Below are 25762 nucleotides of genomic sequence, written 5' to 3' on the forward strand. Positions count from 1 at the left end.
TGTGCCAAATGCAATACAGCTAGGTATTAACAATATAACCTGCAATAAATATTCAAATACGCAACAGTGTAAATGTCTTTCTGCTTTGGGTTCATTGGAAACATGCAGTTTCTTAATGACTTCACGGCCTTACCTGTGATTTACTTTCTAAAACATTTTACGATGGATTATATCCTAAATCTTTGTGTTATTAATTTTGTGCACACTGATTTTGTGATATTTGGTCTCCAAAGTGAACCATTTGAATCCCTGTTGAAAGGCAAGCTTTATGTGGTGTAAAAAACTGAGAACATTCTTTTTACTTGTTTTTTATTTAACTTACCTTTTTTAATTGAACCAAAAATACAAACTGCTGTGAGGGGAAACATTTTAAAAGGTTTCAAAAAGCAATTACCTGGATACATAAGTGTGCACACCCTTAAACTAAAGCTTTACAGGCTGACGTCTTGATTCACTTTCAAAATTTGGTCTTTCTGTGGCATCTATCAGCATCCCAGACATTGACTTGGCAAGATTTCTCCACTCCACCAACATAAAGTTATTGAAATGTTTCATATTGTGAGGACATTTCTTGTCTACAGCTCTCTTCTGGTGACCACACATATATCCTGTGGTTGTGGACTCTGGAAAGACCATTCCAAAACATAATTTTCTTCCTATGAAGCCATCCTTTTGTTAATTTAGATAGTCTGTGACAAAAAATGTTTAAAATTTAACCCCCCTTGAAAAACAAACCAGTTCAATCTGACAAAAAGTCACCCCAGATAATAATGCTGCCACCACCATGTTTAAATGTGGATATGACATTTTTCAGTGATGTGCAATGTTTTTTTGTCCTTAACAGCTTAAGGACTTTTTGTCCTAAAGTTGAAATTGGTTTCATCAAACCACAACAAATTCTTCCAGAAGATTTTGCAAGATTTTTACAGGGCCTGAATATTTCATTTGGAGGAAAAAGCTTCTGTTTTTCAACCCTACTTATTAGTCCTGAAATACAGCGTATCCATGCAATCGTTGTCACACTGTCACATTAGAGCACAACCAATGCTTTCCAGAAAATCCTGTTAGCTCCTTTAGTTTTGCCATCAGCGCCTTGGCAGCCTTCCTGACCACTTTCATCTTGACTGGTTTTATGATCTCACTGTCTCATCTCTGTTTTTTAACTCTTCAACTGACTGATGCTTTTGCACCATCATTTTGCACAGAAGTCCTTTGTAACTTCTCTGCAAACTATAGCTTTACTTACATGGCCCAAATGTCATGAAAATCCCACAGAATAGCTGATTCAATATTGGCAGGTGTGATCCTAACAAACCAGGTGCTGAAATTGAACCAAAAGGTTTTTCAACAAATTATTTAAGGGGTGCACTGGTGGTTTTCTGACAATTGTCCCCTAATAAATTTGTTTTTCCTTGTATTGTGGCGAATAAATGTCTGGAAATAGTTTTAAATGGTTTATCATCACAAACCTTGCATTTTAGCCAGGATGTGTACTCGTTGTACATTTTTTCAAGACTACAATTATCACTTCTATCCTCTTAAATTCTCTGGGAGCAACATTTTTTTCTTTAACATGTTGGCTAACTTCAGCTAATTTATCTAGAACATAGAGATTATTTCAGCCTCTTATTTGACAAATAGAAAGTACTATCTGTTTTACCCTTTACTGACAGGGGAGAACACTCAACAGTATCCAGCCTTAATCGTAACTATAATGTGTACCAAAGCAAGCCAGGCAGAACAATTAGAGTCACGTCAATGTTTGGCAGCTTATCGCAGAGCTTCTGCAGTCAAAGACAATTGGCATTATCTGTAAAACAAGTTATTACAGATACTTTTAACTTAAAGACGAGAAGAGGCAGAGCACACAGTCATGTACAAACACTTTCATACACACAAGTTTATCTGTCAGGTCAAACCTATTATTAACCCCAAGGGCCTTGGTATTAAAGCTTTCCTCCTGTCAAACAAAACATCCTCCTGAAGAGAATAACTACTGAAGACAGAGTCTGATAGCTTCTTAAAATGAAAAAGCCACATGAAAAAGATAAGTAAGCTATGATTGCCTCCTCCTACTCCTCCTTCTTCCCAGTGAAGGTGCGCACACCCCGGGGCACATGAGTAAAGGTTTGGTATCAGGTAAAGCCTGATTTTTGGCCACCATTCCTTTTGTCAGCGTTCTTTTATACGTCATATTAGTTACAGAGAGACAAAGGACAGATCGGACCAGCAGAAACCATGCACAGCCAAATGGAGAAGAAGGAAGGTTAGGTTTGAGTGGGAGACGGGGAAAGCGAGAACAGTCCTGATAATATCATGTTATTTTTCCATTGGGGTCAGTGGGGCAGGAAACCCTTGTGGCAAACACACAAACACTTCAAGAAAAAACATCAAGAAAAAAATGGTTCACTCAGAGGGAAATTCTCATAAAAGCTTGGGCTGCTGTCCTGTCCCAGAAAACAACAAGAATATACACATTGAAGTGATAATGTAAGTTTTTTTATTTTCTTATTTTATTGTTTTCATATATTTTTGCAAATGTATTGTACTTATGTCTCTTTTTATTCATCAACCTTCTATGACTGGAGGGCAAGAAATGAGCAACTCAGGTCAGTTTATTCACTTAACACCAGTTTACATCTCAAGCCATTTCACAATAAAATAGACTGAATTAATTTCTAGCTATGTAGGATGAAACTGGCCTAGATTTTATTCAGATCAGTCGAACTCATTCGAATTCAGTGACATCATACAGTCACAGTCAGATGCAGTTCTTGTCAAACTCAGTTGATGATAAAATGCTAATTGGTCAAGAGATTTTGAGTAGTTGATTTTTAATCATTTCAAAGGGTTCATGGTGCCATATTTTCTAACAAGGTTTCTAGGGCCTCTGGACAAGGAACAAGCCCACAGCATCACAGATCCTTCATCATCCCAAACAGTGAGCATGAGGAGCTTTTCCACATACTGTAATAATTCTCAGTATTTATTATCTTAGAACATTTTTGTACATCTTGTTTACCGTGCTTGCTAGCAAGATAAAATGGGTCAAAAAATATTTGTATAATGATCAATCATCACAAGTAAAGTGATTAATATACGTAGTTCAATCAGATAACTTTTTATTAGCCAATGTAGTATAATTTCGAGATTGTTCTCTATGCTCCGCTCTTACTCCATGGCCATGATGTTCAACATGTTATGGAGTGATTAGCTCAACCTAAACATGTCTTCCATGTGTCAAGAGGTCATACGGGGGTCTCTGACCTCAGAGCCCAAGAGGGGCTGCTAGGGTGGTGAAGGTGCTGAAGTGAACCAAGGAGAAGCTTGCAGTAACAGCAGCAGGTAGGCAGGTAAGCAGCACATTAAATGCAGAGTCCAACAGGATGCTTTGCAGTTTAAATACCCGACCCAAATTATAAGCTTTGATTTATTCAGCAGTGATTTATTCAGTGTGTGAAAGATCACATGTGAAGCAGCAGCACATCTTGAGTCAATGGCGAAAACCAGCTTAGAGACAACAGCTTTTATCAACAATAAAAAACAACATTTCACCATTTTAGATTCACTGAGGAAGGAAAAGTAATTTACCAAATGTAAGGAAAAATAACTTTGTTTGTTCGCAAAATTTATTTGTAGTTCCTGCTCAGTTAATGGTCAGTTAATGACTTCCAAATTGTACTAAAAAGGATACATCTGTCTTTGTAAAACAAGTTCTTTGAATGTTGATTTGGTGCTGCAAAAGAGATAAGATGTCCCTCCACCCAACCTCAGAATAAAGACATGGGAGCAAAGATTATTTGTTCAAAGACAGTTTAATAAGCAAAAACAACCTCTGCTACTCATTTATGCTTAAAAGGAGAACTAAAGTATTTTCGATACGAAACGTCACTCTGGTCTTGTTCCTCTCTCACTTGCAGCTGTCTCATTCTTATATGGTATTAAACCCATAAAGATGCCCATTGCAAACAGGTCATTAACATCTGTGCATTCCCATGGTGGACACGATCAAACATTCAGCCAATAAATTGATGAGGCCAATGCAAACTGCATTTAAAGCAAAGCAATTTCTTCACACAACATTGAAACGTGCGTCACATAAAAACATTCCCATCCGTGATTAACTGTGCAAGATTCAGGGCTTTGTAGAAAATATTTGTCATTTTTGCATCTCTAATTAAAATGCAGAAGCACTTTCTGATCTGACTGAGAGGCAGACATCCTTGTAGACCCCCACTCAGTCACTCAAATACAAAAACAAGGATGAATTCAACAGCTTGGTCCTTGGTGACTCTGAGAGACAAATCTTCCATCTCCTGCTGGCAGCTTCAGCGAGCAGCAAGGTTACTCTTACATTCAGAGCCATCCAGCATGTTTTGATAAACACCACGGGTAAGCGACCTTGGTTGGCTGCCATTTTTCTCTACCTCATGCACTGAAGCTAACACGCACGCTCTATTTGTCTATTTAATTCAATCTTTCAGCACCCAAGAAAAAATATTGTGCATCTGTTTGTTCCCGACTTTTCCTGTCCACACCAATTTCTGTATTTTAAGCTAACGCAAACAGTTCCTTCCAAGACATTCAGCTGCTTCTCACCCCAGGATTGTCAAAAATCATTTAAACATTGTATTTTTTTCAACGTGCAAGATGCCATTTTACTTCTGCATCTTGCTGACAACAAACTATTTATAGCTTCCCAAACTGCCATCCAAAAGCTAAAAAAGTGGACATTTAAAAAGCAGGAGGGCCCCATTTCAAGTTAAAATCTCTTCTTATTCTCTATTTTTTAGCTAGGAGTTGAAACCAAATCTACCCGTTCTACTAGTTCTCAACCTCACAGAGTCATCCTAAAAAAGGGATCTTACCTGCAGGGGATATTTGGTTATGGTCTCACAAGGTCAATCTTGAAGGATTAAGGGACAAAGTGAAATGTTGCTAAAGGGGAATGTGAACAAGTTGAAATTGGTAAAAAGCTCTTTTTCTAACACAAGACAGTTCTGATATGTCATACTACTGTGGCCATTGACAGTAAAGAGCATCAACAAAATAGCACAACTGGTCCTGGCACAGGGATTCCTTCAGCAGTACTTTTGGCAAAGATATTTATCCATCCACCCATTTGCCTATACCCACATCTCCTTGCAGGGTCATGGGGGGCAAAATGATTTGCAAAAGAAATACTAAATTAATGAAAAGTAGATCTACTAAGCACCAACAGCCAAAAAGATTAGTTCTTCAAGCAGACTGATCTTTGCTTCACCAGAAACTCCCCAAAGGAAACGTTCCCTGTAAAAACTAAGGATAGCTAAAAGCAATCAGGAAAAAGTGCTGGTGGTGACTTTCACTGAAAACTATTTACTTCCTAGATGTGTTTGCTATAAATGTTTTGTTTGCATTTATACTTTTCTATGTTTATCTGTTTTTTATGTTAAGTAACTGCAGAGTTTTATTTTGTTTTTCCTCCACACCTCCAGCAAACTCTGTGACTTTTTTTAAGATTGTTGAGGTGGGAGGCCATCCAAAACAACCACAAACCTGGGCCAAACATACTATCTGATCTCTTCTGCCATATAGTGATCTTCAGCATGTTTTGAATAGCTGCTGTGGCAAGGTTTTCCAAGCTTAGAAACAGGACTGTGAGAACAGGTCAAGACAGTCAGTCTTGTCCATAGAGAGATGACACACCATGATCTGGACCACAGTAAGGCATTCTGCTTCTTTTGATAAAGTGGTTTTCTGGTGCTGGCAAAATGGACAAATTGATGGTGTTTAAGAAACATCAATTTGCTCCTGTTTTTCTCTCCTAAATTCTCAAATTCTTGGCCAAAAAACTCTTTTTTTAAACCCATGAGAGGGTGGTAATGTTTTGATAAAGGTTAAACCTTCATTCAACCATCAGTTTAGATAATACTGTAAAACAAATTTTTGTAGTCAAAAAGCCCCCACCTCTTAGCTGTGGTGGTGGTCTGTGGAATTATCTGTCTGTTGTTTTTTTTTTTTTGTGTGTTTTTTTTTTTACTTGGTTAAATCATTAGGAGAAACACCTTAGTGTAGACGATATGTCAAAAATATTATATCATGACTGTTTTTACTGTAAAATCATCTTCCTATCATGATTCTCCTGCAAGAAAAAATATTTCTAAACCAGTTGTATCAGTTTTGCCAAATTGTGTCAAGCACAACTGACATTTATACTGTCAGCATATTTGAGAAGTATAATGTGTCTTGGGGTTTTTTCTGTAACTCAAAAATTAGAACACTGCTCGGGGAATGTCTAAACTTAATATAAATATAATATAGATAGGAATATATCAATATGAAAATGTTATATTATCTTTACTGTTTGCTAATTATGCAAAGTTATAAGTTTAATGTAGGCAGCAACACATTTTATTATAAGCAGTATTATTATTTTTTCACCTTCACCAACACACTGAGAATGTCAGAATCCTGAATACACAAGTGATTTGGATGGATTTTGAGACTGATTTTTAAATACTTTATAATGGTTTTAAGTACCTTTTCAACAGCTGCACTTGATTTATGATAAACTTTCATTGGAGTTTGATGAAGGAGAACTTTTCCAGTCACAGATGCACATGTTGGCTTTTATGTCCCTTTAACTGAATCCAACCCCATATTGCAGTGATGAACAAGAGAAAAAAGTTTAATTACACCTGGATTTAACCGTTTGATGCAGACTCACTTCCTCTCCCCCGCAGCGCTCTCTGGTTTCAGTGCAGGTTAAGGTGGCATGAGAATGACCTGGCAGGTGGGGTCAGAGGTCTTAGGGTCAGGGCTACGCTCAGGTACTGGAGTCCTGTTACACATAATAAGACAGGAGAGGAGTCTTGTCACTCACTGTCAGCAGATCACAGCACTGATCCATAACCTTCACCTATGTGACAAATCTCTCAGCGTTGCAACCTGCACCTCCACCAACCAGCAAACATTCAGGAATATGGATCAATATTAGGTTACTGACCTTGAGAGGATGACAGTAGAGATTCTGGTGAAACTTCATCTCCTTTAAAGATGCATGGAGAGGAAAAAACTGGATAGATAAAGACCATCAAAACCTTTTGTATGAAGTTATTTTATTTTTCACTTAAAAAAATGTTCGTCAGATATACAGCAAGTCTTGAAATCTTTACCTAATTGTGAACATAAGATATCTATAATGCAAATATTGTCAGAACATCTAAAATCACAGTAGGTTTAAAGTTAGTTTACAGTCAAATCCATCATTAAAGTTGTTCTATTACAGTATTTTGAATTGTAAGGTACAAGGTATTCCCATAACACAACATTTCTCCTTGTATGCACATGATGGCCATGCTAGAGCCTCCAAGCTCCCAGAAAGAAAACCAAATTTTACTAGAAGTTCGGCTGTCCTGGTGTAAAAGGAACGTTAACTTAGACAGAAAACACAACATGTTCTTAAAATATTATGGTAGTAGTGCTATACCTTTAATTTATTCAAAGACAAAACTTCCTTTGTTTTGAGTCAAATTTGTCAAGGAGCTCATTTTCTTTTTGATATTTTTGATAAGATTCTGCAATGTCTCAAAATAAGCAGGATAGAAAATTTATTTCTCAGACTAGAGGGCTTGCTTCTTTTTCTGGTCTATTATTTTGTCAGGTTGTGAACATATAACACTTTAGACCATGTTATGTGAATAAAATAACCCCAAACTGCTACTGTTAGATTTAAAGGGTTCCTTCTCCCAAACTCATCCTCTGTCTCCCTCTAGTGCTAACTGACCCCTGACTGATAGAAAATGTTTGATATGCTCATAATTGTTACATGCAAGAAGATCCTGAGGAACGCATAGCGCAGGTCTCAAATTACTGTACATATTGTCACAGCAACAAGTTTCCCAAAACAAATAAACAAAATCCTAATGGACAATAGTTGGAAAAAAGAATTATGAAGGCTGATTAGAATAGAAATTATTCATTATAATACATTATGATTTCCTTCTATGTTTGACCCGATGGGGACAAAATGAGCCAATCTGAGTTTACCTTATGTCCTCAAATGCCAACAAACAATTTAAATCAAAGAAACTCAGGATAGAATAAATGACTGTTGTGGAAACTGTGAACAGTCCTAGGACTTTTACTTTACGTAATTAAATGTTTTTTTTAAATTAAATTTACAGAATCTCATACAGATTTTCACTTTTAACTTCAGCTTTGAATGATCACAAACAAATAGAACCAACTGAATATGTTGTAATCATTTATTGTTGTCAAATAATACAAATATTAAATAATAATAAATAATAAATATTAGGGCCCTATGATTTGTGTCATATGTTGTGGATTTTGACAAATAAAATAAACATTTCCAACCATTAGAATGATATTCACAGGGAGGAGGCACCCAAATCCTGACATGCAAAGCTAATTAAACTTAGCAAACTTGGCCCTCATCCACAGTTCCTATCCAGGACTAAGATGCACCTTTATTCAAGACTCCAGAAATAAAAGAGACTCTAGAAATAAAAGAAATCCTGAAAGTCATGAGTGAGTAAGTAAAAATAGGACACAATCACACTAACTTAGACCTGTAATACGGATGAAATGTAGCATATTTTAGGTTTCTGTGAATACTTCAAAGTAATAATTTAATACATTTTATTTAATCACATAAATTTTGTGTATTTTTACAATTGGAATTTCGAATTTGTATGCATTATCCAAATGATTAGACGCCTCTTAAGTAAAAAATGTTTTACATTGTAAAGCATGTAGAATTTGGAAGAATAAAAATGGAAGAAAGTAAATCGTCTGTAACTGCAGTAACTGCATTATACTTCCAAACTGATCCAGCAAAGAATGAAAACAAACATGCACTGACAGATAGTTACAGAGGTTATAGGTTTGTTGCTGGTTGAGCAGCTCCGACTAAGTTTGATTTATCTAGTCACCGAGTTCATTTAAACCGAGTTCATGTTAGCAGATCCAGACCTGAAGATCCACCTGAAGAGAGAATCAACAGTAAATGAGCCACGCGTGAACATTTTAATAACTTATCAAACATGTCAGTTCAGTTTTACATGCTAAGAGATTATCTTCGCATTCAAGCAGAACTAGCATCTCAACTATGCTTCAAAAGGTCTTATATTCTTTTCCATTTAGTGTATGGCACATTAACTACTTAAATTAAATCTATATGACCATTTGAAAACAAAATGCTGCCCACGCTGATCTGAACTGTCATATTTTGTCTGCATGTCAAGACTGACTTTGTCTATCTGAAAATAAAGCTTAGTATAAGGGCTTCAGAAACATTATAAGGAGCAAAGTTTTGTTGTTGGCTGTTCACACATGTCAAAGTATTTAATCCGAGAACAGCAAACACACACACACACACACACACACACACACACACACACACACACACACACACAGATTCATCAGACTTTGGGATCCAACAGCTTAGCATGAAAGCAAAGGTGAAACTGAATCTGTAAATTGCAGAGCAGGGGAAAGGAAAAAGAGGGCGAGAGGGATAGACAGAGAGTTGTTATCAGAGCAGGGGTGAGTGTAACCTCATCTCGCTACTAGAGTTTCCTGATCGGGTCACCTGACTGAAGCCTCAGGTTGCGATTGGCTGATTGGCTCCTACAGCCAGGTAATGATGTAAGGTGAGTGTGTGGGAACGAGAAAGGGTGATAACCTTATGTGTGTGTGTGTGTGTGTGTGTGTGTGTGTGTGTGTGTGTGTGTGTGTGTGTGTGTGTGTGTGTGTGTGTGTGTGTGTGTGTGTGTGTGTGGGAACACAGTAAGCTGATAACAGCTTTTCCCACTGCTACTATATGACCCTCTCACCTGTCCACCTAACACTAGTTATCATCAAATTCTACACTGCAGGAGGTCTGTACAAGTTTGCTCAAATGCGTGTGTGTTTGCAAAATGGGCAATTTGTGTGTCTGGCTAAGTGTAAGTGTTCATTTGTATTTCTGAGTGTTTGAATAACCTCAGTGAACAGAAAATTCAACACAGAAAAGGGAACGTTTCACAACCGAGAAAAACAAATATGGATCAGAGTTTCACAAGGAAGAAAGACCAAACAAGGACTGGGCATAGGGTTACGCCAGACTGTGATTGCTACACTACACATTTCAACAAAGTGTTTCACACTAAATTCAAAGTATTTACTAAATATTTTCAGACTGCATGACATTAACTGGAACAACGCTCCAAATCACAGTTTAATAAAAGGTATGGTAGACAACCAGCTACATGGAAACGCTTGTTTTAAGTAATTTACTAACAGACTTCATGCACCTGACATCATCATGTACATCTCACATTGGCATAAGGTTTTCAGTGGACCCCACTGAGTGGCAGAAACATTCTTATTTTATGAGTAGCTTAAAATACTAAAGTAATTAACAACAAAAAAACTAAATGGGGAAGAGCTGCAGCTCAGGATGAACGAAGCAATCTCACAAATGTTCCACATAAGATGGTCAGAACCATATGAGGATTGATAAAATTTCTAAGGAACAGGACTAAAGAACCACAAGCAGAAACATTAAGAAACACTTAGTTTCTGTTCTGTTGGTGTTTGAGTAAAAGCACTAATTTACAGTATTATGGCAAGTCTAAGTTTCCACCGTGTTTACAAGCCCTCCACAGAGGCTTAACATGTTTTATGCTTTATGTCTTTGCACCTTGTAATAAGTTGGCAATTCTTCAAACCTAAACAAAACAATATAAGAAATTATATCTTTAAAATGTTTATAAATTGAACTTATGACGGAGGGCTAAATAAGATTGTAAAGCTTGCTAACTCCCTTTACTGGACATTCAGTAAACTTTTATTTAAAGTCTTCCTAACTGCAATATTTTTGGCTTACACATTTTGTTTGCATTATGAACAAAGATAACATGCATCTCAGGATAAAATTAGCTAGTATTCTGCAATTAAAGGGAGACTACCTTTAGTTTTACCTAACTGCTGTAGTATACAGGCTACCATGGCCTGCATCGTGAAAAGAGATCTCTTCTGTGCAGGAAAGTTTTGGAACATATTTGCTTCAAGACGGGATGCTCACTCAAGTTCTCATCATCTAGTCTGGAGACACCTTCTACTTTTGATCCTAACCAGGGTTTTTCATTGTGTTAATGTAATTCAATGTAATTTTCCCTTGTGTAGAAACAAGTACCTCTCAGGGTAATCCAGTTTAAATATTTTTTGGTAGGCTGCATCAAGGTTTGTCCAGTCCAACATCCATTAAGTAATGATGAAATTTACTTGTTGTGAAGAGTCATGTTGGTTGTGTTGCTGTCAGGGGGCACATGTGTGCAAAGCAAAAAAGATTATGTAACTACAGGTCCTTCTCAAAATATTAACATAATGTGATAAAGTTCATTATTTTCCATAATGTCATGATGAAAATTTAACATTCATATATTTTAGATTCATTGCACACTAACTGAAATATTTCAGGTCTTTTATGGTCTTAATACGGATGATTTTGGCATACAGCTCATGAAAACCCAAAATTCCTATCTCACAAAATTAGCATATTTCATCCGACCAATAAAAGAAAAGTGTTTTTAATTCCAAAAACGTCAACCTTCAAATAATCATGTACAGTTATGCACTCAATACTTGGTCGGGAATCCTTTTGCAGAAATGACTGCTTCAATGCGGCGTGGCATGGAGGCAATCAGCCTGTGGCACTGCTGAGGTCTTATGGAGGCCCAGGATGCTTCGATAGCGGCCTTTAGCTCATCCAGAGTGTTGGGTCTTGAGTCTCTCAACGTTCTCTTCACAATATCCCACAGATTCTCTATGGGGTTCAGGTCAGGAGAGTTGGCAGGCCAATTGAGCACAGTGATACCATGGTCAGTAAACCATTTACCAGTGGTTTTGGCACTGGGAGCAGGTGCCAGGTCGTGCTGAAAAATGAAATCTTCATCTCCATAAAGCTTTTGAGCAGATGGAAGCATGAAGTGCTCCAAAATCTCCTGATAGCTAGCTGCATTGACCCTGCCCTTGATAAAACACAGTGGACCAACACCAGCAGCTGACACGGCACCCCAGACCATCACTGACTGTGGGTACTTGACACTGGACTTCTGGCATTTTGGCATTTCCTTCTCCCCAGTCTTCCTCCAGACTTCTGGCACCTTGATTTCCGAATGACATGCAGAATTTGCTTTCATCCGAAAAAAGTACTTTGGACCACTGAGCAACAGTCCAGTGCTGCTTCTCTGTAGCCCAGGTCAGGCGCTTCTGCCGCTGTTTCTGGTTCAAAAGTGGCTTGACCTGGGGAATGCTGGCACCTGTAGCCCATTTCCTGCACACGTCCTGTGCACGGTGGCTCTGGATGTTTCTACTCCAGACTCAGTCCACTGCTTCCGCAGGTCCCCCAAGGTCTGGAATCGGCCCTTCTCCACAATCTTCCTCAGGGTCCGGTCACCTCTTCTCGTTGTGCAGCGTTTTCTGCCACACTTTTTCCTTCCCACAGACTTCCCACTGAGGTGCCTTGATACAGCACTCTGGGAACAGCCTATTCGTTCAGAAATTTGAGGAAACAATTTATGTTCCATTGAAAACTTACCAAACAGGTGTGAAACTGCCTCAATCTTTATCTGCCAGTGGTATGAAGAATTTTGAGCCAAATTGTATCTGATGGCAAAATAGAACCATGTAAAAAATCAGTTGTACAGGTTTTAAAGGCTATGGTTGTAATTTATAAGCTGCCTAACACTGGCTTACTGCTGGTAAGACATTGACTACTCTAAACAACAACTAAAGTCAACTTTTGCTGGTGCAACAAATAGCAACAGTTGTCTGATTATATAGTAGAACTGCAAAGGAAATGAAGGGCTTTAAAATCAGCTGACATTAGTGGATAAACTAAATGCACTAAACACAGTGTTTACCTTTAAACCTTTAGAAATCAGACCCAGATTTTTTTTTGTTGCTGTTATCGTTTTCATTTCTGCTTTTGCTAAAACCTAAAGGTTTATTAAGTTTTGGTGATATGTTTAGGCTTTAAAAACTACTTAATATTTGTAGTTATGGTTATGGTCTAAAACTGAAAATATATTACCTTTGCTTGCGCTCTGAAAAAGAGAGAAAAAGAAAGATAGACAAACAAGGGAAAAACACTTTGCATGTCTTACTGAGTCACACAAAAAACGGTACAAATTCTATCCGTTGCTACAAAAAATAAAACATTTTGGTTTTGCTCCTATTTCATGTTGTGCTGTTAGATACGGTTGACTGAAATGTTCAACCCCTGCCTCAACACCCACATTCAGATGCAGACATTATCACTAACAACAGCTCCCCACTCCCCCGCTACAACCATCGGCTCCTTCCAGCACTGTTCCCATCCTGGTTGGCCAAAAGCTTAATTGATCTTGGCCTTGAGTTCAGTTTGTGTATATGTGTGGTTCCCTGACAGAGGGAGAGTCAGACAGGGAAAGAGGGAGTGACAGCCAGTGGGAATAGATTTTCTGGGAGCCCCCCCTTGAACACACCATCACATTTAACACACACTTCTTCCCCCCTTGGCCCCTTTGCACTGGAAGAAGCTGGCTGGTTCTCAGACACCTGGTCATTACCATTGCTAATTAGGTACCATTAATCAGGCCTGTACAAGTGGCTAAGTGCATGTGAAAGTGCATGTGTCTGTGCTTTTATGCATGTGGGTTTGGGTGAGACAAAACAAAAAAGTGTAAGGAGAGGTTTTTTTTAGCAGTGGCTATGAATGTTCAAACTATTACTGAATCATAAGAAACATCCATGTATAACCCCTAAGCTATGTTTTTTAATTAATTACAAAACAGCTGAGGAAATTTTTCAATTATTTATCTACAAGTTGGCCTCTGTTGCTTATACAGTGTGAGGACTAAGATTTAATTATTTTAACACCTCAATTCATTAAGTTCTACTAGAACATTTTTAGAACTAATACCTAATTACCTACAGCAGGGTTATAGAAGTGATGCGACTAAAAGAAAACCCTTTCTTCTTCTTGAGTGTTTTCTATGAGAGCCCAAAAAATCTGTGTGTGTGTGTGTGTGTGTGTGTGTGTGTGTGTGTGTGTGTGTGTGTGTGTGTGTGTGTGTGTGTGTGTGTGATGATGATAATGAGCGAGACGCATCATTGAGCTGTGTGATGGGTGTTAAGGAGGGGCGTGTGATTTGAAAACCCGAACACACATCTCCCACTTGTATCCATCACATTCCTCAGGTCTTAGCCGAGGCTACGCTCCCTCGAGCCGCTCACTCAGCCCAAAACAATTTAGGAAAAGGACCAAAACATCATGAAGCCTAGCATGGTCAGACTGAAATCCAGCGAAGCAGAGAAATTACTTTAAAAAAAAAACAGCTTAAAGGTGAAACAAATGCTGACTACTTTTAGTTGTTCGAAGAGATGGGTAGAGTAGCCAAAAATCTTACTCAAGTTTTACTCAAATATTAAAAAAAGTCATCCAAAACAGTTCTGTCCAGTACTTGGACAGGACTGTTTAATCTGATTTAATTAGCGGAAGTGATGTAATCATAATGACAAAATATAAAATTATGTGCATGTTCTAGTACTTAAAATAATAAAATACAAATGAGTAAAAATAAATCTCATCATTACAAAATAACAAATGAGGGCAGAAGAATCACACATAACCATATCTCAGTTTTCCACAACTTAAAACCTTTCATTTTGGTACTTACGGTGACAATATCTATTGTTCACTGTATGTTCTGTTGACCTTCGAATGGCACAACAGGCTCAACAGATAGAAAAATCCAACCGGAACAATGAGGCTTGTTTACAAAATGTGTTTGTTTGTCATTCAGTGAAGTATCTTGAGGTGGGTAGAGTAGCCAGAAATGGTATTCAGATAACAGTACTGTTACTTCAAAAATATTAGGGCTAATAGGGCTAGCCTAAGGCTAGGTCGAAGGCTAGGCTTAAAACTTTCCTTTTTGATAAAGTTTAGAGTTAGAGTGGCTTAGGTTATCAGGTTGGAGTAAGGGGGAGTCAGGTTTAGCCTAAACCGGATCAGTTATGGTTGAGGTCCAAACACACCCTCCATTTCTGCTACCTGTATGACCCCTTCTCTTTTCCAATGGTTATAATCAGTCTGACAGAGAGAGGTATCCCAATCCTTGCGGTTTTTAGTATAACAATGACCATCAGTGGGACCCTTTGTGGGGTGCCCTGAGACGACACTGTTCTAAATAAGCGCCGTTAAACTAAATAATCTGAACTGAAACTATCTCTGTAGTTATGCTGCTATAGGCTTAGGCTGCTGGAGGACATAATGACCACTTTCACCGTCTTCGCTACATTCTGACACTACTCTCCAATTTTGCATTATTTGCTGTTATTTCAGCTTTTAACCTTGTTCTCTCTTTTCTCTTCCTAGAAGCTACACCTGGCCTGGCTCTGTGTCTACCTATGACACCTTTCTGGAGAGGGGAATTGTCCGAGCTTCTGCTGGCAACAACTTAATGCTCACCCTCTAGCAATGATCCACATGGCCCTGTCTTTCAGTGTTTAACCCTTTCTCTCTCCTAGACATGGCGATTGACCGAGCTTAACTGTAACTAACTCTATGTGCTCTCTTTCAGACTCTAACCTTGAAAACTGGCTCAGAGTTTATCTGTTCTTTCTTTCTAGGTGAAACGACTAAAGGAGCTACATCCATTAACATTTACCTTTCCTTCCCATAGAAAGTACTCCTGGATCAGTGCTTCTTTGTTCTCTTTGTGTCTCTGCTCTGTTCGCTACATGCATGCTCAGTATGAGGGATTGCTGCAAAGTCAACACCAGTGACTGTCCACTGTCTCTACATGCTCATCCAGGAGGAGTGAATGCTGCAAGTCACTGACTGGAAGCAATCTGTTGGGTTTCCTTAGACAGAAAAACTTTTTATCCAATTTGAATAAAAAGCTAACTCCGACTGCACTGTTCAATGGTTAGGATTAATTGGAATGTATGAACCTACTGTTGTGAAGTACCTTGAGACGACATGTGTTGTGAATTGGCACTATATAAATAAACTGAATTGAATTGAATTACTCAAGGAAGTAAAAAGGTACAGTGCAGTAAAACTACTCGTACCAGCACATTTTTAAGTCATTTTGTAGCCTTTGTGTAGGATCCTTTGATGCACTGACTCCTGCTTCATTCACCTCCCTGTGAAGCTTCCCCAAATTCTTGATTGGATTTTGCTTGACAATCTTCTCAAAGCTGCGGTTATCCCTGCTGCTGGTGCACCTTTTCCTACCACACGTTTTCCTTCCACTCAACTTTTTGTAAATATGCTTGGATAAATACCTCTGTGAACAACCAGCATCTTAAGTAATGACCTTTTGTAGCTCACCCTCCATCAGTGACTGTGTTCTGGACATCTGTCCAGTCCAGTCAACTAGCAGATTAAGGTGTGACACCACGAGTTTCCAATATTTAACCGTTCCACAATATTGGAATTTTCAGACACACTGAATTTTGGGTTTTCATTATCTGTAAGCTGTAACCATCAAAATGACAAGAAATGAGAGCCTGAAATATTTGATTCTATGTTAATCTATATAATCATTTTACTTTCTAAATGCTTGACAAAAAATACAGAACTCTTTCACAATATTCTAAATTTTTTTTTAGATGTACCTGTACAGTAAAGAGAAAAAATCACCCCCACCCCTAACACACCTCTTCTGTTTTTTTGTGTTACACTTTTGTGTTTTAGATCTATAAACTATTTTTTCTTTCAGACAAAGATAACCTACTAAATGTAGAATACAGTTTTTACATTAAGCTTTTATTCAGTAAGAAAAAAAGCTATTTAAACCAACCTGGCCACATGTGAAAATATAATTGCCCTCCTTGTTAAATCATGAATTAACTGTGATTAACTACATTGGTTTAATTCAGTTTCATTTGCAGCATCCAGGCTTTATTGCTGCCTGATTTGTAGAATCAATAAATCACTTAAATCTGACCTCTGAGGTTAGAGCAATACATCATGGCCCAATCCACAGACATTCAAGAACAGATAGGGGTCAAAGTCCTCGACATCTATCAATCTGGAAAGGGTTACAAAGCCATTTTTATTGGCTGTGGGGCTCCTTCGAACCAAAGTGAGATTCATTTTCCATACAGAGAGAAAACGGGAACAGTGGTGAACCTTTCCAGGAGAGGCCAGCCTACATAATTACTCCAAGAGTGCATAAATGACTTATCCATGAGGTCCCAAAAGAACCCACAACAAAACCTAAACCACTGAAGGTCTCACTGCCTCTGTTAGGGTCAGAGTTCATGATTCAACAATAAGAAAGAGACGACATCAAGGCCAATACCACTGCTGACTCATAAGAACACAACGGCCTGTCTCACATCTACCAAAAAAAAAATATCTTGATCATATATTTAATTATGCAAATGCGTAGTGCTAAATTAGAGCCAATTCTAAGTGATTTTTATGAAAGACTTTAAATAATTTGTTTGTGGTTGATCCTGCACAGTGGAACAGTGGCTTATCAGCCCAACAGCCGCTTGATGTACACTGCAGTGGCTTGTTTACCTTTTCTTCTAAGTTTCCCAAAAAAAAGACTCTTTCATCCTATGCTTCAGCACACATTTCAGCTCAATGTTCTTCATACTTCCCAGTTGGTTAAGGTCATTCATCACACACTCTTGATTGAAGCTTTTAAGACTCTCGGAATGTCTTAAAGAAAAGCTTGAGGTGGCTAAAATGCTGAGCAGATTCTTTTACACACTCCAATGCCGTTAATCTGTAAGAAATATGGTCCTAAATAACTGCAATTTGCAGAATTTCACTTTAAAAAGATGACGTTAACTATAACGCTGTAATAGAGTCATTTTCCTTTTAATTGCTCAGAAGCAGAAATCCTAAACATAAATCATGGTTATGTGACTGTATGTTCCTAATGTTAACGGAAAGTATAGGAGAAACTATGCAGAGGTTGGAAACTTCCTGTTTTCTTGGTTAAAGACATTTCACTTGATGTACACTGACTATAAAGGTTGTTTTCTGCCTGTCTTACATTTAACAAATATTTAACTGGGGAGGAGTTTTGTCCAAGGATGTAGGAGAAGACAAAACCTTTTTCTTATTTCCAGGCTATGTTCACTAAAACATAGCTTCAGCACAGCATTGAAATAAATTCAAGATTTTGAACATCCACTTGTAGGTTTTCTCACCTTGACCATGTCCAGTAATGTTCCTCCAGTTCCACTGCAGCCAAACATGACTACGCAGCCTAAGGTTATCAACTAAATGCAAGTCTGGGTACATATTAAATAAAAATAAATCGGCTGTGAACCATGATAAGCAAACAACATGAAGATGAGCGTTTATCACAACAAAAATGCTTCTCTAAAAATATAAATAGCATGGAGTACTGGATTCTGGTAAATTGTTAGAAGTAGGCATCCAACTCTACTTTTGCAAAAGAATCATAATTAAAGCACTGAATCAATCATCATTTTTAATCAATACATTATTTCCACAGACACTAGAGATTAGATTTTATATTCCTAAAATGCAGGTGTAGCATTCCTGGAAAACAAAATGTTTTTGAAAGGATGAAAGTCTTTAAAAACATAAAAGTTTTTTGAAAATATAATTAAACGATTAAGGTAAAGAGGCACCTAGTGACTTATAAATATTCACCTGATTATTAATAATTGTTTCAAAGTGAAAGCAATTTCAAGGAAAGTATTTTTGTGAATTTTCTAAATTCACTTTCATCTACACTGGAGTGCTTTTAACATATAAAAGCCTCAGTGGCTTAACATACGTGCATGTTTGTCACTTAAACAGGAAGACGACATCTTTCTTGATCCCAAACATTGTTTTTTAGCCGAGCCAACAAACTACATTTGATAACAATAAACCTCCACTTTCTTCTGTTGTGTTTTAGAGACTTTTACTTTTTTGTCTCTAAACATTTCCAAAACAAAAATGCCAGATTATTACAGAACAGTGAGCTGATGGTTGTCGGTTGCTGTCAATACAAAGGATGTAATTTGACAAATAAAACAGCTTATGGACAGCTCTCCTCTACACCTTAACCCAAGGGTGGGCAACTCCAGTCCTCAAGAACCGGATCCTACAACTTCTAGATGGGTCCCTGGTCCAACACACCTGAATCAAAGGTACAGCTCATTACCAGGCCTGTGCAACAGAAAACTGTTTATTGGAGTCACACATTTATTAGGAACACGCCTGTGTAAACTCAGATCCACAATACGCTGTAAAAAGATGGCAATGCTCCCTGTGCATGTGTAACTGTTTAGCTCCTTGTCTTGCTAATCGCTTCATTTATCGGTTGTCGGCTTTCTGAAGCAAACAAAACCTCCCACACTGATGCATTTTTCTGTGACAGTGTGTTTATTATTGTTTTACGTATTATGGATGGTTGCATAATTTATTATAAAATAACAAAATTTTTTTTTACAATCAGAATCAGAATCAGAATCAGAATCAGAAAAGCTTTATTGCCAAGTACGTTTTTGGACATACAAGGAATTTGTTTTGGCATAGTCGGTGCAATACAGTACAAGTTAAACAGTACAAACATATCTACAATATAATATAAATATAAGTGCACAGTTTTAAGTGAGTGAGAGTAAATATAGAGCAGTATAAGATGCAAGAGCAATACAACAGTGCAGGTGATCATTGTGCAAGTAAAGCAGTGCAAGTAAGCAGGAGTCCAAGCTGAGCGTTAATGTAACGCATAGAGTTACAGGTGTCCTGTCAGCAAAAAAAGGGGGGGTGTGGGGGAAAGGGGGAATGTCAGGGTGGTTTCCGGGCTTTGTTAACCAGGCTGGTGGCAGATGGGAAAAAACTGTTCTTGTGGCGTGAGGTTTTGGTCCGGATGGACCGCAGCCTCCTGCCAGAGGGGAGAGTCTCAAAGAGTCTGTGACCAGGGTGGGAGGGATCAGCCAGAATCTTCCCTGCCCGCTTCAGGGTCCTGGAGGTGTACAGTTCCTGGAGCGACAGTAGACTGCAGCCAATCACCTTCTCAGCAGACCGAATGACACGCTGCAGCCTGCCCTTATCCTTGGCTGTAGCAGCGGCGTACCAGATGGTGATGGAGGAGGTGAGGATGGACTCAATGATGGCTGTGTAGAAGTGCACCATCATAGTCTTTGGCAGGTTGAATTTCTTCAGCTGCCGCAGGAAGAACATCCTCTGCTGGGCTTTCTTGATGAGGGAGCTGATGTTTGGCTCCCACTTGAGATCCTGGGAGATGATGGTTCCCAGGAAGCGGAAAGATTCCACAGTGTCAATTGTGGAGTCACAGAGGGTGATGGGGGCAGGTGGGGCTGGGTTCTGCCTGAAGTCCACAACCATCTCCACTGTCTTTAGAGCGTTGAGCTCAAGGCTGTTCTGGCTGCACCAGTCCAACAGATGGTCCACTTCCCATCTGTACGCGGACTCGTCACCATCAGAGATGAGTCCGATCAGGGTGGTGTCGTCCGCAAACTTCAGAAGCTTGACAGACTGGTGACTGGAGGTGCAGCTGTTGGTGTACAGGGAGAAGAGCAGAGGAGAGAGAACACAGCCTTGGGGGGAACCGGTGCTGATGGTCAGGGAGTCAGAGACGTGCTTCCCCAGCCTCACGCGCTGCTTCCTGTCAGACAGGAAGTCAGTGATCCACCTGCAGGTGGAGTCGGGCACACTCAGCTGGGAGAGCTGTCATTCTAATTAGCATTTATACCAACCACACTTTGTTTGGTTTTTTTATTATATATGTCAACTGTAGTATAAATACACCACATTGCTTAAAGGGTTGCACACATGAACTTTAAAGATTTTTTTTTTTTTATGCAAAGGCATTAGCCCATCTTTGCAGCTATGACAGCTTCAGCTCTTCAGCTCACAGTCTTCGCTGTAGTTTATCTGAAAAGTGCTGTCAAGTTGAGGTCAGGACTATGTGGAGATCAGTTAAGTACCTCCACAAAAAAAGCCTATTTATCTCTTACTGGATCTTTTTTTGTGCATGTTGGTTGATGTTGGTAAACGAAGGGGCCATCATAAAACCTTTCACACAGTCAGGAGCATAGGATTGTCCAAGATGTCCTAATATGCTGAAGCAGTAGGAGTTTCTTTCACTGAAACTAAGGGGCTGTGCACCCAACTTTAAACTTGACACAATGCAGTCAGCCAAGTATGGCTGTCCCGGAAACTGCCAAACCAAGTCTCCTCTTTTGCACTGCAGACGGCAAGGCATAGTTTATAACTCCAGATAATGCATCTGTACTACCCCTGAGTCTAGTGGCAGTGTGCTTTTTACAACTGTACCCAAGGCTTTGCATTGTACTAAATTATGTGAGGCTTGAATGCAGCTTCGTGAAACTCTCCTACCTCTCTTCTCAAGCTAATCTGAAGGCCACATGACGTTTGGAGGTCTGTAGCTACTGACAGATAGTTAACGACCTCTATAACATTTCACCTCAGCATCTGCTCACCCTGCTCTGTGATTTTACTTGGCCTATAACATCATTGCCGAGTTGCTGTCTTTCCTGATCACTTCCACTTTGTTATGATGTTGATAATTGCTTGTGGAATATTTAGTATCTTGGAGATTTTATGACATGAACTTGGTGGCATCCAATCAGTGGACCAAGCTGGAACTCAGTGAGCTCCTGAGAGCGACCCATTCTTCTACAACTGATGAAGAAGCAGTCTGCATGCCTAGGTGTTGTATCTTATTCACCTGTGACCCGTGGCCTAAGTTGTTAGGCACCAATCAGAGGGAAACTGAGACAGATGTGAAGCCAGTGGCGGAAAAGGTTTGCTGTTAGCATCCATAATACGAGGAGGAAACAACATCACAGCCAAACAAAGCCTTGCAGGAGTCAGATCTCTACAGCTGAAAGATTACATGTAGGGATTGACACAAGGTTTTCATATTTTTTTGTATTTTAAAAGTACCATGTAGCAGCTGCCTCATCATCACTAACAGTGCTTCAACAAACTGGATATTTTAGACAAGGGTTGTGCTAGGCCTGCCTGCAAAAGGCCACTTGGATCTCCAAAGCAGTGCAGTCCATTAAGTCATTTATGTGAAACTGGAACCTAGTTAGCGATCCATCTGTGTGACCAGAAAAGGGCTTATTCATTTTATTCACTTCAAGGCTATTTTCTTTTTGTGAAGTTAATTTTTTCACAAATTCATAAACTCAAAAGAAAAAAATGCAGAAACTGATTGTATTTCGAAAGTAAATCTGAAAAATCAGAAACTTTCCATCTGCAGAAACATATACAGCTTTCTATAAGGCCAACATTCACTGCCTGGTGCACGTTAACAAAACCCAAAATACTTACGTACAACATTTTGTACATAATTTGTGTCTGCAGTCTGTTTTCCTCCTAACTGACTGCAGCTCAGCATTAGAACTAAATTACAGCATGATAAATCCCACTCGGCACATCCAAGACATGTGGGAGCCAGATTACCAAATGCTCCACACTATATTAGTACCATATTATTTACACACATTGGGTTTCATTTCAAAACATACACAATAATTAAAACATTAATTACTGTAATGATGATAATCGGAGAAAATGTGACACCCTGTTAAAGCATGACAGATTTAGAGTATTTTTGAACGAGGCTAATTTGAAAATGCTTCAATTCTTGTAGAGGTTTAAATGTGCTGGAATCCTGGGGGTGATCACTGTCCCATACTATCCATACTAAGACGTTCTCTCACTATATTACTTCTGACCAGATGTGGGAATGGGAATGCAAGAGAGAATTTAGTTTGAAAGGTTTGCTGCTGTCAGTGGGCAAATTGACCAGAAGCCATTAGGATCCCAGTCAGTCTATAATGCTACCCAACTTTAACAAATAGTTTGGACAATACTGAGGATAAACATTGAGCATCTTCTGAACTCTGGCACCCCTAACAATTCCTATGAAATAAACCTAAGAGAAGCATTTTTTTTGCATTTATACTTTACTTCTTGTGCTAATCAGAAAATGTAAGAACTTTTAACTAGTGACATTGTATTCCACTTGGCATATGACATGTCACAAAGGCCAATTTGTCTTAGCAGCTTTTCAGGTATGTTCTTTGTTTCATAATTCAGGAAATGTCTGCAAGAAAGTAGTTACTTACTTAGGCTTGACCATATCTAATTTTAGAGCAATAGCTGATCTGGAAGGAGAAACAAGACTAGATAAGGAGACACATTTATCTTCAGACCACATGGTGAAAATGATGGTAAGGCAGAAAGACATCTCCAAAGCTCACTGGTAGAGATTGGTTTGGCTATTAGCAACTATTAATAATTGTAATATTAGCCAATTATATACTAGCCAAACAAAGTTTGGTGTGTCAAGTATTGTCCTGTGAATACCAGACTAATGAGCCCAATATATTATTGAACAATCGGTGAAAGACTGGTGTTCGAAACAGCAAGCTCTGCACACAAACACAGAATAAATACAAACAACAGCTTTCAAAAATATAAAACTTTATCAAGAAAAATTATTCAAGTAAAAGTCTAAGAATACAGAGAAATAAGAATCAACCATAACCAATAAAATGAAGCAATGATATCACAGTTCTGTCTGAATGTGTTTGTTGAAGGATATTTGTCTTTGTATAATTTCGAATGTCTATTCTGGCCCTCATGTATTTCTTGTAGAGCAACGTTGTTCTCCTTTCAGACATCCGATGGAAGATGAACTTGTACAAGCCCTTTCTGACTGCACAGGCATGCATGTTTACATCAGCAGCAGCAGAAGACATTTTAGGGGGTTTGGATACTTTGTGTGGCATCCTGCAGTCTACTTTCAGAGTGAACTAGCTTGGAGTGTAAGAACTGGGTGTGCTGGCAGTTTTTTTTTAAGGTCTTCCATTTATGGATTGTTTTCCATACAAAGGAATGGCTGATTTAAATTTTTTTTAGACCTCTTTAAATGTCCTGCCAGAATCATAAGCTACTATAGTTTTCTTTCTGAAGGCATCAGGCAGCTCTGTGGATCTCAGCTTGGTGTTAAGTGTCACTTCAACAGCCAGGAGCACACAATCTAAATGTCTGAGGCATAAACAAACCCTTCTAAATCATGTGCATCTGATGTAACACAGCAATGTGTAATTTTGGCCATTTTAGGTGAGACATGTCAAAATTGCATTTTTTATTATATTTTATAGAAGATTTTAAAAGATAATTTCTTTTTGTTTATTTCTATTCTTGATTTATTTCTGTAAAGTTATTCATATTCATATTAAGTATAATTAAGTGTCAATATCTCTAAATATTTTAGAAAAACACACAGGCTCACATGGGTTGTCCTAATTTTTGTACGTGACAGTATGATTTTTAAATTTAAAATACAATACCTGCTGTATTCATAAACTGACGTGTGGATTTGTATTTGTTTTATTTAAATTTGATGTGCAGCTGTTCCAGGAAATGTTTAGAAAATGTAACTGCTGCAGCCCATATGAGAAAGCAGTTGAGTTTTGCCTTGTTTCCCTAATACTGGCTAAAATACATCCCGTTGCTTTTATGTAATATTGATTTATAAAAACAAAGTGATTAGGTTTTTTTTCAGATGTTTCATGCACTTGAGAAAAGAGACCCATTGGTAGATGAATCCCAAACGGGTTACAGTGCAATAAGTCTCCGATGCAGATTGGACTCAATGCTGGAGCTACCAAACTTTATGGCAGATCATTTGTGTTGGAGAGGAAAAGCCCCAGAGGCCATGATCTGACTGGACTTGGCGTGGATCTGCTCAGCTTGAAGGCCCCATCAGCGACGGCCAGGGATCACACATGTTGGTTAAAAGGATTAATTGGAAAGGGTTCTCAATTTCATTCAGGGCCTGTGAACAGTAACAGACTGTAAAGCACCAGAGTCAAGCTTTAGTTGGCTCGTGTTTGTGTGTTTCTGTCTGTGTGTGAGTTTTCGGGGTGGGGGGAGGGACCAGAGGTAGCACCAATTCACTAAGTAGTCCAGTTGAAGTGGCAGAATGACTAAATGGTCCAAAACGGCCAAACAAAGATCCATATGCCTGTACTGTGTGCATGCCAACTCTCCCTCTCAGCAGGCCAAAGCAAATCTTGTTGCTAGGATTTGGACTGGCAACAGTCCAAATCTCTCATACATCGGAGTGAACTGTTGGATTGAGTTAGCCACACAAACACACACACACTCACACACAACCATCATATTTATCATGCAAAGAAAAGCGAAAGCTCCCACTGATTGAAAACCCAGAGTGAGATGGTGGTAAGACAGGCAAAAAGAGAATGGGAGACATTTCTTTCTCCTTAACAACCATTATCTTTAATCACCTCCTCTAATGTATCCTCATGTTGCCTGCTTCAGCCTCCAGGTTCATCTCTTCATCCGTGCGATCAGCATTTTGAAAAGTGAGACAAAGTTTGGTGGAAGGAAAAGCCTCATGGATAAATAATGTGTGAGAAGCCGTTCACTTCACAAGAAGAAAGTCAGCATAAATTATTTAAAATGTATCAGCTTTTCTGATTACGCAATGTTCGAGCTATCACTATACCTTGCAGTTTTCTAATTTAACGGGATATAAATGTGTATTTTATTCGATAAAACTGAGATTGATAGAACATCGGAAACTAGACCCATATCTCTTTAGTCAAAAGTATTTACTATAGACCAAATGGACCCAATAAATTGGGGTTCTGGAAAAAAAAACCATAATAAAATAATAGCGTTTCCACCACGGAGTTAAAGATCTGAAAC

General features: G+C 38.6%; 1 long non-coding RNA gene across 1 annotated transcript; it reads right to left on the minus strand.

The window, feature by feature from the left end:
• Positions 1 to 6722: 6722 nt before the first annotated feature.
• On the minus strand, positions 6723 to 12609 carry LOC124873678. Its single transcript, XR_007039599.1, has 3 exons — positions 12590 to 12609; positions 6989 to 7057; positions 6723 to 6823 (listed from the first exon to the last, which is right to left on the minus strand). It is a non-coding gene; the product is annotated as an uncharacterized LOC124873678 (long non-coding RNA).
• Between the last annotated feature and the right edge of the window lie 13153 nt (positions 12610 to 25762).

This window comes from Girardinichthys multiradiatus, chromosome 9 (genome assembly GCF_021462225.1).
Source record: "Girardinichthys multiradiatus isolate DD_20200921_A chromosome 9, DD_fGirMul_XY1, whole genome shotgun sequence".
Classification (NCBI taxonomy): domain Eukaryota; kingdom Metazoa; phylum Chordata; class Actinopteri; order Cyprinodontiformes; family Goodeidae; genus Girardinichthys; species Girardinichthys multiradiatus.